General features: G+C 32.9%; 1 protein-coding gene across 4 annotated transcripts in view; it reads left to right on the top strand.

The window, feature by feature from the left end:
* st3gal1l3 (ST3 beta-galactoside alpha-2,3-sialyltransferase 1, like 3) overlaps positions 1 to 17,089 on the top strand; it is a 385,371-nt gene that overhangs the window by 248,097 nt on the left and 120,185 nt on the right. For 2 of the 4 annotated variants that reach the window (XM_022671937.2, XM_022671936.2), the window contains exon 1: positions 9,871 to 10,027. The exons of the other annotated variants lie outside the window; for them this stretch is intronic. The gene's annotated coding sequence lies outside the window, so the exon portion shown is untranslated. Of the gene's footprint in view, positions 1 to 9,870; positions 10,028 to 17,089 lie in introns of those variants that run through there. 4 annotated transcript variants of the gene reach the window in all.

The following is a 17,089-nucleotide window of genomic DNA, read 5'->3' as shown; positions in this document are numbered from 1 at the left end:
GTAAATGTGCTATTTTGTGTTATATATATATATATATGTATATATATATATATATATATATATATATATATATATATATATATATATATATATATACATATATATATATATATATATATATATATATATATATATATAAAAGTATACCTAACATGGAAAAGTACATACTTACTTACTTTTTTAATTAAAATATATACTTAAATAAATACTAAATGTACTATTTTGGAACAACTTATGGCAACTTAAGGATATTTCAGTTGATTTAAGTAGATTTAATATGCTTTTTAATACACTTGAAGAACATTGTAAATGTACTACTTTGTGTTAAATATATATTTTAAAAGTATACCTAACATGGAAAAGTACATACTTTTTAAAATTTAAATATATATATATATATATATATATATATATATATATATATATATATATATATATATATATATATATAAATACTAAATGTAGTATTTTGGAACAACTTATGGAAAATTAAGTACATTTCAGTTGTAATTAAGTGTTATTTAAGTAGATTTAAGTATGCATTTTTTAAACACTAAACAATTTTTTAATACACTTGAAGTATATTGTAAACGTTCTACTTTGGGTATTGATGCACATATTGTGTACAGCTTAATGCTACTGGAAAAAAAAACTGAAAAAAAAAAAAAACTCCCTCAGAGCTGCAGGAGGAGGAAGAAACCTTGGGAGGACCAAGACTCACATTTAATGGGGGACCATCCTACCACTGGTCAAACGGCTTTTAAATTAAAATTTAAAAAGTATTTTATACATCCATATAGGTTTTATATATTCAGGTGTATAGCAGCGCCACTAATGGCTTATAGAGTGAGATGGATAATTAGCAGCTGATCTGTGGTATCATAAATAATTGTGATGAATTCAGACATTAGTTTAAAATGTCTTAACCAGTGTTAAGTAATAATTTATTAACATTTGACATTCTGTCCTTGGTAATGTTAATTAATTTACTCTTATTGTAAAGTATTACCAAAAATGCTTTAGACTTTATACTGTGTATTATCCAATATTGTGTGCATTATCAATTATACTGTGAATTATCATTAATACTGTGCATTATCAAATATTGTGTGCTTATCATGTATACTTTGCATTATCATGTATACTGTACATTATCATGTATACTTTGCATTATCATGTATACTGTACATTATCAGGTATACTGTACATTATCAGGTATACTGTGCATTATCAAATATTGTGTGCTTATCATGTATACTTTGCATTATCATGTATACTGTACATTATCAGGTATACTGTACATTATCATGTATACTGTTTATTATCAGGTATACTGTACATTAGCATGTATACTGTACATTATCAGGTATACTGTACATTAATAGGTATACTGTACATTATCAAATATTGTGTGCATTATCATGTATACTGTACATTATCAGGTATACTGTGCATTATCAAATATTGTGTGCATTATCATGTATACTGTACATTATCATGTATACTGTACATTATCATGTATACTGTACATTATCATGTATACTGTACATTAATAGGTATACTGTACATTATCAAATATTGTGTGCATTATCATGTATACTGTACATTATCATGTATACTGTACATTATCAGGTATACTGTACATTATCAGGTATACTGTGCATTATCAAATATTGTGTGCATTATCATGTATACTGTACATTATCATGTATACTGTACATTATCATTTATACTGTGCATTATCAAACATACTGTGCATTATCAATTAAACTGTGCATTATCATTTATACTAGTGAAACAGAGCACTAGGCACTTTCGAGACTTGTCAAGAATATGACTGTGGTAATATAACTGTGCTAGAACTCACTAATGTTGATTTATTTTAATGTTGTGCGCTGCAGATGTGTTTCCACTGTATTATACTGGTGGAAATGATGGGTGGATCTGTTAGAACAACCTTATTTACAGAAGTGCGAGTAAACATTTCAGGCACTCATTCATTTCCTTTTAATACAAACCTGCATCACGCCCAAGTTCACTTAATAAAGTTATTATAAATACCTAAGAACACTCATGTTGATCATGTTGAGTAAACTTAATAAAATGAGTTTGAAGAACTTACAGAAAAAAAACAACACATGCTTGTTGAACCAATGAAAAAAGTTTTTTTAACCAACGTTTATTATACTATACAATGTGCCAAGAGTCTTTCCTATATATATATATATATATATATATATATATATATATATATATATATATATACTTAATTGTACTTAAAACATATTGAGAAATGTCTAAGTATGCTGTAAATATACTAACAGATTTATGTACTTACTTAAAATACATTAAAAATACATTAATATTATGCTTTCATCAAATGTTTGAAAGTAAACTTTGATCATACTTTTTTAAAAAAGTTCAATATAGTGTATTTAAAACAAATAGACTACTATGAAATACACTTTTAGTTTAATGCAATTCAGTACACTTCTAAAATACTTACTTCCAAATATACTTTTGTACATTTTTAGCAAAGTGTGTTGAAAAGTGCAACGTATTATGTAACTTCTTAGAAAGTAAATTAAACACTTTGTAACACACTAACACACTAAAAATTGTAGTACAGTATGTTAAAATATATTTTATACCTTTTTAACGAAGTATACTTGAAGTGAGCTACTTAAAAAAGACAGGAACAAGAAGCTTATTTGTGCTTTAATGTAAATAAATCACATATATTTAACATTAATTATTAGTGAATTTCAAATATACCTGGTGTATAATAAATAGTGATACAGTTGTAATACTTATTAAATGTATAATAATTTTAATGTAAGCATATTTAAAATATGGGGTTACATACATGAAGTAGTACTGTATGTTTAAATGTTATTTAAGTATATTTAAAATAGTTCCATTTTAGTACAGTTATGTACACTTAGCACAATTTAAGTAAGAGCTTTGTACTATTTTTATACTGTAATTAAAGTATAATAAGTACAAAAAAGTTGTTTCATTTTATCACTCTTTAAATATACTGATTAATAATAAAGTGGTTACAAGAACATACATCTTTTCCTTTGTCAACTGGCACAGTAAATTTAAAAATCAGATGCCCCCACCCCATTTAATTACATCTGTGTGTAGTCAGTCCCCTTAAAGCTACCTTCTCTTAGATGTTCATTTGTATTTTATATACTGGTAGGTCTTTTATAGACTGGTCTCAGTGTTGTAGAGTATAAGAGCAAGTTACCTTTAGTCTGTATTCAGTATCTGTGTTTGTTTTGGCCTCTGCCTCCACCTACCGCTCATTCACCAACACTAACTCCACCCCCGAGGCTGCCAGTACGGTACACAACAGCAAGTGAGTGGTGCTGCAGCATGGAAGCTAGCAAGCAGGGCTGCTCAGCTGCTACACAGCCTAAAAAGCCTCGGCATGTCTCAAAAAAGCTCAGTGACCAAAGAAGGAATAAAACAAGAGTGAATATTGACAGTGAGTTGAAAGATGGAGAAGACTTACAGCTTTAAAAGACGACAAGACCGACCCAGAGCTGCTACTTTTCTCCTGAACAGGTAAGCTAACTGGCTATAGCTAATTCAGTCAAGTAATTTATAACAACCACTAGATTGTCTTACTAGGTACTGGTGTTTAAATTCGTTTTAAAAATTAAAATTGAGTGTTGTCAATGGTCAATGGTCTGTGTGCAGCGGGTTACTGAGGGAGATGATAACTAGATTAGCAAGGCTAGCTAAAGTGATCTGGACTAGTGTTCTCAAGTCTCACGCTTTGAGAGTTCACACGCTCACGCGCCACACATGGTATTTCTCACACTTGCCAATCCATCGACTGTATATTATAATATACTCTCGTTGAGCCCCCCTGTTGAACAACTGAAGAAGAACTGCGCGCACCCACCACCAAACCCCCCTCGAAGCCCTGATCTGGACTAAGCTGGCTAACGCAATTATGCTAAACATGTGATTATGTGTTATGTGATTATGTGTTAATGTGATTGCAATCAATCACGGCGGAGGAGCAGATGTGTCACTCAGGCGTGCATGTCTCATCATTGCTTGCCATGGTAGAAGTTATTGAACTCATCTTGCACTGGATTCTTAACTTGGCAACCCGAGTGAGCTTCGCATCTGGAAAGAGGAAGGCGGGGCAGACACCTCTCTGTGATGTTTTGAAATTGGACTGCTGTTGCCCGCAGACATGTAGATATGCATAGACGCTGCATCGACTGACGCCATCTATTGCAGCCGGCCGCCATTTATTTATGCATTTATTTATTTATATATATTTTTTACTGAGGAAAGTGTTTAATACACCTATATTGGTTTATTACAAACAGCAGAGATGTAGTAATGATTCAGGACGCTGTCTCACATTACAAATACCTGCTTTCTAACTGAAATACTTTATATTATGCTCTTTAACAAAGACAGACATATGATATGGCATATTAATAAGCTTTTAAATGAATTAATTGTATATTTATCAATCAATCAACCTTTACTTTTGCTCGGGAAAAACATTGAGGGTGACCCTCAATTTACAATGTTGCAGAGCAATTAGGGACTGAAAACATGTAACAAGAAATTAGAAAAAATAAGGAATATTAATAAATAAATACTAAATTTAAATCTACATTTAATATATATTAACAAAATATATATGTAAAATTAAACCTTCTAAAAGACCATAAAAAAACAAACTGACACACAAAAAGTAAAAATGTATAAAATACAAAATAATGATAAGAAATGATAAAATGAATAACAATGAACTTAGAATCAAAATATAAAACATGTATATGTACAGCTGAAAGCCATGTAAAATATTTAAAAAATGTAACTTTTTTTTTACTCTATACTAAACAATTCTACTTGATTTCCTTCATGGTTTGACTTAATTTGAGGTGTGTCCAAACGTTCGATTGGTACTAAATATATATATATATATATATGTTTTTTTTGTATTAGTATTATTATTATTATTCAGTGTGGGAAAAAGAGCTGAGTGAAGGGAAGAGGTGATCTTGAACTCAGGTCATGTCTGAAGGACGTAAGAGAAGATGGGTAAGAAGAACAGTCAGAGAGTGAATTTCAGAGTCAGCAGTAAATGCCCCCCCCCCCCACCACCACCCCAACACACACACACCTCACACACACACACACACACACACACACACACACACTCCATAAAGACTAAAGCCTACAGCTGAGGTAGAGTGGGAAGATTACTGCCAGAGGATATATAAGAGAGAGGAGGGATGTAGAGATGAAGCAGATCAGAAAGTTAAGACAAACTGGAGAATTACACCATTACACCAATCAACCATAACATTATGACCACCTCTTTGTTTCTACACTTATTGTGCATTTTATCAGCTCCACTGAAAATATTGGACAATCTGTAGTTGTATAATAAGTATAGACTGCAGTATAATAATTACAGACTGTAGATTTAACTCAGTTAAGTTATAAATATAAAACATGTAAGTTCATTCAACTTAACCCTCCTGTTATGTTCTGGGTCAAATTTACCTATTTTAAAGGTTAAAGATGTAGGAAAAAAAATAGTTAAAAGTATTTTCTTCAGTATGAAACTTATTTTGCTTGCATTAATTAGTGTAATGAAGGAATAATATGAAAATGGTTCATCCCACATATTTGCAATCACCTCTTGCAAAAACTAAAACGAAATTACAATGTTAGGTTTCAATGTAAATCTATTGTTTTATATGTTGGTCTTTTAAAAGTAATAAAGTAGTGAAACATTTAAATTTATATGATTTCTTCATGAAAAATGAGTGAATTATGCTAATTTAAGCATTACCTGTTAGAGGTGAGGAACACCATTGTACTAAATATTGCCTATATTTGTCAGGATGACCCAGGCAGGGAGACGAGGAGATGGACGCAAGTGCAAGTAGGGTGAAATATTTAATAAATAAATAACAAATAAACGAAGAAACCATGAACAAGTAAACATGTAACAAAGAAACACAAATAACCAATAACCAAAACAAACGAGCGATGATAATAATAAACAAACCAAACAGGGCAGGGAAATATATACAAGGGAATAAACTATTAAACACAAAGCAGGGGTATATACAAGGAACTAGGGAACACGGAAATAAACAAGAGACTAGAAACATTAAACTAGAGATAAACACAGAGACTAAGGCGCGAGGAACAGAGGCTATGGAACACAGAGAGAGACGAACGACAGGGGAAGGTGCAAAGGCCGACAAAGGACAAGTGGCACAGGGGATCTATATAACCAAACAGGAAACACACTAGAAGTGGAAACACCTGGGGAAGGGGCGGAGCTACAAATGAGACATGTGGTGGAAAACTACTGAGACAGGAGACACAGAGGAGCACAGGTCACGTGGGGAAAACACACAGAGACACGAGACGAGGCCAGGACGTGACAATATTGATAATATTTAGCAATGGAGTTAGTCATAAAATATTCACACAGCTTGTTAGGATTTTTTTTAGATATCTTTTGGATAATTAAACATGCACCAGGTCAAACTGACCCGGGAACACCGGTACTGTTCCTTTAAAAATGAACATAATAGGAGTGTTAACTCCTCAAGTTAAGTTAAGTTATCATTTAGCTTTGACTCAGTAAATGTAGTTTAAGCACAATCAATGATTTGTGTTCTTAATAAAGTGCCACAAACATTGTTTTTTGTATTATTTAGTTACAGTTTAGAAAAGGTATCAAAGCAAGGTTTCGTTTGGGTACGGGTACTGGTAATGAAAATTTGTAGCCCTACTAAATACACTAAATATAAATGTAAAAGGACTAAAGAATGATCAAAACTGTAAACTGTGCAGCAGCAGATTTAGATCTTCAGTCTCTGATTTTATTTTATCTACAGGGTGTTTCAGCTGTAGGTAGGAGTGTGTAACAGAGAGTGGAGGACAGCGAGAGATGATTAAACACAGTGTTTAACCCTTGTGTGGTGTTCATATTTTTGTTACTCGTTTACTTTGTTACTTGTATTTAATTCAGCGAAATTAAGCAATTTTACATTAAAATGCTTTACACATGCTTGCTTCATCTAAATTGCAAGCAATATAAACAGCTTACATGGTTCATATTTGCCCTTTACCTTTCTTATGTCACATGTAGGAACCAACACTCTGTCAGGAAATAGATTCACACCTCTGAAGAGGAACTTGAGAAACCACAGGAAAAGCACACTGAACACACCCATGCATTCACACACATTCTAAAGATCACAACTATTCTTAAAACTGAAACAAAGGGTTCGACCAAGAATGTATAATCAGGCATTTTCTGCACTAGAAAAATAGCTCTAAATGCATTAAATTCCTACTCACAACATTTTTCCAGGATCTAGTATGTGATAATCCGTAAAAAAAACGTCATCTTTAAACACATCAAACAAGTTTTAACCCTTATGTGCTCTGAGCATGTTCTTAGCATATGTTATAGTGGTTATAAATTCAGTGTTTCACAAACTAATCAATCTACATCAATACCTGATCTAAATGATGCTCTCTCGTGAGGTCGAATGCAATCAAATCCTCCTCATAGCAATTTTCCAACATCTAGGGAGGGTAATCCATATGTGCTCAATGCTTAGCATGGATTTGAGAGTTATAAAGTTAGTGTTTCACAAACTAACTTTCAACATCAATACCTGACCCTAATTGATGCTCTATGGCTGAATGCAATCAAATCCTCCTCATAGCATTGTTCAATCATCTAACAAGTGTTTATCCTTATGTGCTCAATGCTTAGCATGGGTTAAAGTGGTCATACAGTTAGTGTTTCACAACAAGTTCCTCTTCAGAGGTGTGAATCTTGACACATCTATTTCCTGACAGAGTGTTGGTTCCTACATGTGACATAAGAAAGGTAAAGGGCAAATATGAACCATGTAAGCTGTTTATATTGCTTGCAATTTAGGTGAAGCGAGCATGTGTAAAGCATTTTAATGTAAAATTGCTTAATTTCGCTGTATTAAATACAAGTAACAAAGTAAACGAGTAACAAAAATATGAACACCACACAAGGGTTAAACACTGTGTTTAATCATCTCTCGCTGTCCTCCACTCTCTGTTACACACTCCTACCTACAGCTGAAACACCCTGTAGATAAAATAAAATCAGAGACTGAAGATCTAAATCTGCTGCTGCACAGTTTACAGTTTTGATCATTCTTTAGTCCTTTTACATTTATATTTAGTGTATTTAGTAGGGCTACAAATTTTCATTACCAGTACCCGTACCCAAGTTAAGTTAAGTCTACATCAGTACCTGACCTCACTGATGTTCTCGTGAGGCTGAATGCAATCAAATCTCACCTCACAACAATGTTCCAACATCTAATGAGTGTTAATCCTTATTGCCTCAATTATTAGCATAGGTTATAGTGGTTATAATTTTTTTTTTTTACAAACTAATCAATCTACATCAATACCTGATGTCAATGATGCTCTCTTGTGAGGCTAAATGCAACCAAATTCTCCTCACAGCAATGTTCCAGCATATAATAAGCGTTAATCCTTATTCCTTCCGTTATTAGCATAGGTTATAATGGTTATAAAGTTAGTGTTTCACAAACTAATCAGTCTATATCAGTACCTGACCTCACTAAAGTTCTCTTGTGAGGCTGAATGCAATCAAATCCTCCCCACAGCAATGTTCCAACATCTAACAATTGTTATTCCTTATGTGCTCAATTATAAGCATGGGTTTGAGGGTTATAAAGTGTCAGAAGTGATCATCCAACATCAGTACCTGACCTACCTGATGCTCTTTTGTGAGGCTGAATGCAATCAAATTCTCCTCACAGCAATGTTCCAACATCTAATGAGTGTTAATCCTTATGTGCTCAATTCTTAGTATATGTTATAATGGTTATAAAGTTAGTGTTTCACAAACTAATCAATCTACATCAGTACCTGACCAAACTGATGCTTTTTTGTGAGGCTGAATGCAATCAAATTCTCCTCACAACAATGTTTCAACCGAGTGTTATTCCTTATTTGCACAATGGTACCACTTTAAAATAAGACTACCTTCATTAAGGGTTTATAAATAGTTTACAATTAGTTTATTAATGGTACCTAATTAGGTTGTAAATGCCTTAAAAATCATTAATAATCAGTTATAACACATACATAGAAAGGGCAAGAATGACCTGTTGTTTTCCAAATAGTGAACCCGCAGCCATCTATATTGTTGCCCTTTCTACGTAAGTGTTATAACTGATTATTAATGATTTTAAGGCATTTACAACCTAATTAGTAACCATTAATAAACTAATTGTAAACCATTTATAAACCCTTTATAAAGGTAGTCTTATTTTAAAGTGGTACCTGCTCAGTTTTTTAACATGGGTTTGAGGGTTATAAAGTGTCAAAACTGATCATCGAACATTAGTACCTGACCTCACTGATGCTCTTTCGGGAGGCTGAATGCAATCAAATTCTCCTCACGGCAATGTTCCAACATATAATAAGCGTTAATCCTTATTCCTTCCGTTATTAGCATAGGTCATAGTGGTAATAAAAGTAGTATTTCACAAGATAATGCATCTACATCAGTACCTGACATCACTGATGCGCTTTTGTGAGGCTGAAACCAATCAAATCCTCCTCACAGCCATGTTCCAACATCTATCAACACTAAAGCAACACTAAACATCATCAGACTGGTACCACCTCAGCACTGTACCGTGCGCGTGATCGGTGTGTGCGAGTGATGAAGAGCAAATGGGGCGTGGTCTCGCGTTTCCCCGCCCTCCACGTGGCCGCAGGGGGGGAGGGCGTATTAAAGGCAGGCACGAGCCTGAGCGCTGGCAGCAGCAGAGTGCGGACCGTAAAGGCTGAAGGCGGAGATACGACACACGCACACACAGGCGAGCGCGCGCTGCTGAACAGAGGAACGGCACGCGCGCGGACGGATCTGTCTGCTGCAAAGAAGATTAGCGCTCACCTGCTGCTGTTGCACGCGCGAGCTCCGGTGAGTAAATTGCTGATTGTGAGTCCCGTAGTTTCTGTTTCAGCGCTGCACGAGGATGCACGCTGTTTTATAGATGCGCGCTCCTGCTGATCCTCTGGTAGCGCGAGCTTTCAGCTGTCACTCACCGTCTAACAGATCATAGTTTGCATCCTCTTTAGTGATGCATTGTGCATAACAGCCCTGATTATGTACTTTATTAGCTGTATATAAAGGTTATAAGCTATGTTTAGAAGATGCATTGGGGTTAATAACCCTGCTTATGTACTTTATTAGCTGTACATTGTGTTATAAGCAATGTTTCGTAGATGCATTGTACATAACAGCCCTGCTTATGTACTTTATTAGCTGTATATTGGGTTATAAGCAATGTTTAGAGGATGCATTGGGGTTAATAGCCCTGTTTATATACTTTATTAGCTGTATATTAGGTTATAAGCAATATTTTGTAGTTGCATTGGATTTGTTAACATTGCTTATGTACTTTATTAGCTGTATATTTTAGGTTATAAGCAGTGTTTAGTAGACGCATTGTGGTTAATATTCCTGCTTATGTACTTTTTTAGCTATATAATGGGATATAAGCATTGTTTAGTATATGCATTTGGTTGAATAGCACTGCTTATGTACTTTATTAGCTGTATATTAGGTTATAACCAACATTTAGTGCATGCATTGTGGTTAATATCCCTGCTTATATACTGAATTAGCTGTATATTGGGTTATAAGCATAGCTTAGTAGATGCATTGTGTATACCAGCCCTGCTTATGGACTTTGTTAGCTGAATATCAGGTTGTAAGCAATGTATAGTAGATGCATTGGGTTTAATAGCCTTGCTTATGTACTTTATTAGCTGTTTATTAGGTTATAAGCAATGTTTAGAGGATGCATTGGCATTAATAGCCCTGCTTATGTACTTTGTTCGATGTACATTAGGTTATAAGCAATGTTTACTGAATGCATTGGGTTGATAACCCTGCTTATGTACTTTATTAGCTGTATATTAGGTTATAAGCAATGTTTTGTAGATGCATTAAGATTAATAGCCATGCGTATGTACTTTATTAGCTGTATATTGGGTTATAAGCAATGTTTAGTAGATGCATTGGGGTTAATAGCCCTGCGTATGTACTTTATTAGCTGTATATTAGGTTATAAGCAATATTTAGTAGATGCATTGGATTTGTTAACATTGCTTATGTACTTTATTAGCTGTATATTGGGTTATAAGCAATGTTTAGTATATGCATTGGCTTTAATAGCCTTGCGTATAAACTTTATTACATTGCACTACATTTGGCATATTACATTACATTACATTATGTATTTTATTAGCTGTATATTGGGTTATGAGCAATGTTCAGTAGATGCATTAGGGTTAATAACCCTGCTTATGTACTTTATTAGATGTATATTGGGTTATAAGCAATTTGTAGTAGATACATTGGGTTTTATAGCCCTGCTTATGCACTTTATTAGCTGTATATTGGGTTATAAGCAATATTTAGTAGATGCATTGGATTTGTTAACATTGCTTATGAACTTTTTTTAGCTATATAATGGGATATAAGCATTGTTAAGTATATGCATTTGGTTGAATAGCACTGCTTATGTACTTTATTAGCTATATATTAGGTTATAACCAATATTTAGTGCATGCATTGTGGTTAATATCCCTGCTTATATACTTAATTAGCTGTATATTGGGTTATAAGCATAGCTTAGTAGATGCATTGTGTATAACAGCCCTGCTTATGGACTTTGTTAGCTGAATATCAGGTTATAAGCAATGTATAGTAGATGCATTGGGTTTAATAGCCTTGCTTATGTACTTTATTAGCTGTTTATTAGGTTATAAGCAATGTTTAGAGGATGCATTGGGATTAATAGCCCTGCTTATGTACTTTGTTCGATGTACATTAGGTTATAAGCAATGTTTGCTGAAGGCATTGGGTTGATAACCCTGCTTATGTACTTTATTAGCTGTATATTAGGTTATAAGCAATGTTTTGTAGATGCATTAAGATTAATAGCCATGCGTATGTACTTTATTAGCTGTATATTGGGTTATAAGCAATGTTTAGTAGATGCATTGGGGTTAATAGCCCTGCGTATGTACTTTATTAGCTGTATATTAGGTTATAAGCAATATTTAGTAGATGCATTGGATTTGTTAACATTGCTTATGTACTTTATTAGCTGTATATTGGGTTATAAGCAATGTTTAGTATATGCATTGGCTTTAATAGCCTTGCGTATAAACTTTATTACATTGCATTACAATTGGCATATTACATTACATTACATTATGTACTTTATTAGCTGTATATTGGGTTATGAGCAATGTTCAGTAGATGCATTAGGGTTAATAACCCTGCTTATGTACTGTATTAGCTGTATATTGGGTTATGAGCAATGTTCAGTAGATGCATTAGGGTTAATAACCCTGCTTATGTACTTTATTAGCTGTATATTGGGTTATAAGCAATTTGTAGTAGATACATTGGGTTTTATAGCCCTGCTTATGCACTTTATTAGCTGTATATTGGGTTATAAGCAATATTTAGTAGATGCATTGACTTTAATAGCCCTGCTTGGTTTTACTTGGGTTTTGTCTATAACAGCCCTATTTATGTACTATGTAAAATTATTTTATACTTCATAAATAGTGGTGTATTGTGTCTGATAGCCCTGCTGACCTACTTTAAGCTGTGTATAGGGTTATAATGGACATTTAAGAGATGCATTAGGTTTAATAGCCGTGCTTATGTACTTCAGTAGAGGTTCATTGTGTTATAGCTAATACTCCAAGGTTTGCCTGTGTGATTTTGTGTAATCACCCTGTTTAAATACTTTATTAGATGAATATTGTGTCTTTTAGGTCATCTTTAGTGATGTATAGTGCATAATAGCCCTGTTTAGGTAGTTTATTATAAGTGTGTTGGGTTATAATGGCCATTTAGGAGAGACATTGGGTCTCTTAAATTTTATTGTTAATATTGATGGTGTCTTATGACTTATAATCCAGTTTTGTATTAATTATTATCAGTATTATGTTTAAAAGTCTTGCTTATGTACTTTATTGAATGAGTATTGTGTCTTCGTAAATGTCTGTCATTGTTTTGGTTCCTAATAGCTTCCTTTTGATACTTTATTACATGCATAATAGCCCTGCTTAAGTAGTTTATGATTGTGTATTGTATCTTATAGGTCATATTTAGCTATGTCCTGTGTCTAATAGCCCTGTCTCAGTACTTTATTAGATGCATAATGGGATATAATTAATAGTTATTGATGCATTTGGGTCAATATTCCTTGGTGTGTACTTTATTCTGTTGATTCTGAGTTCTGTTGAGATTAATAGATGTGTGTTTATGTATTGTATTAGTTGTATATTGGGTTATGATCAATATATAGTATTTGTATTGTGTTTAAAAAGCCCTGTTTATGTACCTTAGTGGATGTACACTAGGTAATGTAATACGCAATATAGGGGATATATAATTGGGGATGCTAAATATATATATAATGTTTTTTTACTAGTATATTGTGGCAAATATTCCTGCTTTTGCACTTTATTAAATGTATATTGTGACTTATAGTATAGTATATTGTATCTTATAGTTAATATATAGAAATACATGGTTTTTATAGCTCATGCTCCAGTGTCTAATAGAGGTTCTTTGTGGTTTATGTGTTTTATGGTTCATATTTATGGGTGTTTTGGGTCTAATGGCTCATCATATGGTATTGTGCCAAATATCCCTGTGTATTTTGGGGTTAATAGTGTCTAATAGTGTCTACTACTAAAAAATTAGAATATCATTGAAAAGTTACATTATTTTAGTAATTCAGTTCAAAATGTGAAACTCACATATTATATAGATGTATTAAACACAGAGTGATCTATTTTAAGTGTTTATTTATTTTACTGTTGATGATTATGGATTACAGCCAATGAAAATCCAAAAATCCGTATCTCAGAAAATTTGAATATTATATAAGACCAATTGGTACTTTTGGCAGTGTGGGCAGTGTGCCAAGTCCTGCTGGAAAATAAAATCTGCATCTCCATAAAAGTTGTCAGTAGCAGAGGGAAGCATGAAGGGCTGTAAGATTTTGTGGGAAAACAAAACTGCACTGAGTTTAGACTTGATAATAAAACACAGTGGATCAACACCAGCAGATGATCAGCATGTCTCTCCAAACCATCACTGATCATCAGTACATTTTACATTTCATTTGTAAATCAAGGGAGCAGAGTCTGGAGGAAGAGTGGAGAGACACACAGTCCAAACTGCTCGAGGTCTAGTGTGAAGTTTCCACCAATCAGTGATGGTTTATGAAGATGCAGATTTCATTTTCCAGCAGGACTTGGCACACTGCCAAAAGTACCAATTGGTCTTATATAATTTTCTAAATTGCTGAGATACTGATTTTTGGGTTTATATTGGCTGAAATAAATGCTGAGTTTCACATTTTGAACTGAATTACTGAAATAAAGTTACTTTTCAATGATCTTCTATTTGTTTGAGATGCACTAGTATATCTGTTTGTGCACTTTATTGGATATATATTGTATGCAATGTGTGTTTTTATGGGTTAAATTATAGAGACGTGTTGTAGATGTGTGCCATATCGTATCGTAAGCGATAATATTGCCAACATTTTTGAGTACCGTGAACGATATTATACCCTGAAATATCGTGCCATATCACTCTCCCCTAATTATCACATCAGGGTACTACTTTTTTTGGCTGTTTTGAGCAAAAGAAAAATTCACACTGTTCTCATTTCCCATTATATATCTACTAGAGACAGATTAGATCTGTCCAGTATCATTTATTTAACTTTAATTCTGGATATATGGAGATATTTGGAATGCATTATTATTAGTAGTATCATGACATTCTGAATCATTTGACTTTTGTTTCAAATCTGCTAAAATTCTTGTTTTTTTTATATCTTAGTTAGAGGTGTGCAATATCATATCGTATACAATAATAAAATGTAAGTTTTGTTTTGTTGCAGTAGTGTATTTTTTTTTTTAATCACCTAAAGTATCGTTATCGTGATAATACAGTGAAATATTGTGATATTATTTTATGGCCATATCGCCCACCCCTAACGTGTTGTGTTGTTTGGGTTACAGTAGTATTGTGTCCAGTAGCTTTGCCTTTGTACTTTATTAGGTGCACATTGTTCTTTATATTCTTATATTTGTCTAAAAACCTTGTGGCAGTATATTTAAGATTAAATATTTTCAGCTGTAGTTCATATTTAGGGATGTACTGTGTCTAATAGCCCTGCTGAGATACTTTACTAGATGTAATTCTGCTGTATTGCTTAAACTAAGGGCTGCATTGTGTCTAATAGTCCTGCTTTTGCACTTTAATAGCTGCAAATGGTGTCTTAAAGTTAAGATTTTAGAATATTTTGTGTCTAATAGACAGGTTTTGGTTCTTTATTAGTCTTATAACCCTGCTCTGGTACTTTATTAGATGTATATTGTTTTGTAATTCATTTTTAAGGATGCATTGTGTCTTTATTGCCCTGCTTACATGGTTTATTAGATGTACATTGTGTCTCATAGTCCATATTTAGATATGAATTGTGTTTAATATCTCTGCATGGGTAATTTATTAGATGTACATTGTGCCATACAGTTCATAATCAGTGGTATATTGTGTCTAATAGTCCTGAATGAATGTAAGTGCTTTATTATATTTGTATTGTGTTATAGCTCATATATTTAGAGCTAATATTACAGTGTTTTCCTGGAATACTTTGTTTAAGAGCCTTTCCTTGTTGCTATATTAGATGCAAATTGAGTGTAATAGATTCCTTGAAAGCATTTTTATAAGATTTTGTACAGTGTGGTTCATGTTGTAGCACATATTTCAGTGTTTATTGTAACATTTATCTTGAATTATAGTGATATTAGTGTTATAAGTATATATTACATGCATTTTATGTGTTATAGTTCTTAAGTAAGGATTGTTTTTTCTCTAAAATCCCATAATCCAGTATATTCTATGTGTATTCTTTGTCTTATAACCATAGTTTGGTAGTTTATTAGATGTTTGTCATGGTGTTTTATATAGTACTTCATATTTAAGAGTACATTATGTCTCATTGATCTTATTGCAGTATATTTCTCTGTGGTACTGAACTTTACAGACCATTGTTTTTCTAATAGTCCCAATAAGTGTTTTATTATATTTATAGCTTTGTAAAAAAAAAAAAAAAAAAATAAGAGACCACTTTTAAAAATTATGAGTTTCTTTGATTTTACCAAATTGAAAACCTCTGGAATATAATCAAGAGGAAGATGGATGATCACAAGCCATCAAACCACCAAACTGAACTGCTTGAATTTTCGCACCAGGAGTAAAGCAGCATAAAGTTATCCAAAAGCAGTGTGTAAGACTGGTGGAGGAGAACAAGATGCCAAGATGCATGTTTAAAACTGTGATTAAAAACCAACCAGGGCTATTCCACCAAATATTAATTTCTGAACTCTTAAAACTTGATTATGAATATGAACTTGTTTTGTTTGCATTATTTGAGGTCTGAAAGCTCTGCATCTTTTTTGTTATTTCAGACATTTCTCATTTTCTGCAAATAAATGCTCTAAATTACAATATTTTTATTTGTAATTTGGGAGAAATGTTGTTTGTAGTTTATAGAATAAAACAACAATGTTCATTTTACTCAAATATAAACCTATAAACAGCAAAATCAGAGAAACTCAGAAAATCAGTGTTAAATAGTGTAATATGGTAAAATGTTGTGTATTGTGTTTAAGTAGTACTTTAGTGTGCTTTTTAATTTTCTTATTTCTTTAATATAGTGTATTTGATTGTGCATTTTGGCTTATTACTTATTATTTTTTGTGCTGCTAGTTCCTGGCACCCTTACAAAAATGGGCTCTACAGTAATGGTAATGGATTAATAATGTATAATAACAGCTCAGAGAACCATTTGAATGTTTTAATGACTCTTTTCCTGTTAATTGGGTCTTTGCTATGATTGAAAACCTCTTGTAGATGAAAAATGGCTCT

Source organism: Astyanax mexicanus, chromosome 2 (genome assembly GCF_023375975.1).
Source record: "Astyanax mexicanus isolate ESR-SI-001 chromosome 2, AstMex3_surface, whole genome shotgun sequence".
In the NCBI taxonomy this organism is placed as follows: Eukaryota; Metazoa; Chordata; class Actinopteri; order Characiformes; family Acestrorhamphidae; genus Astyanax; species Astyanax mexicanus.
The sequence above is the reverse complement of the archived record's forward strand: the minus strand, read 5'-3'. Positions and strand labels throughout refer to the sequence as shown.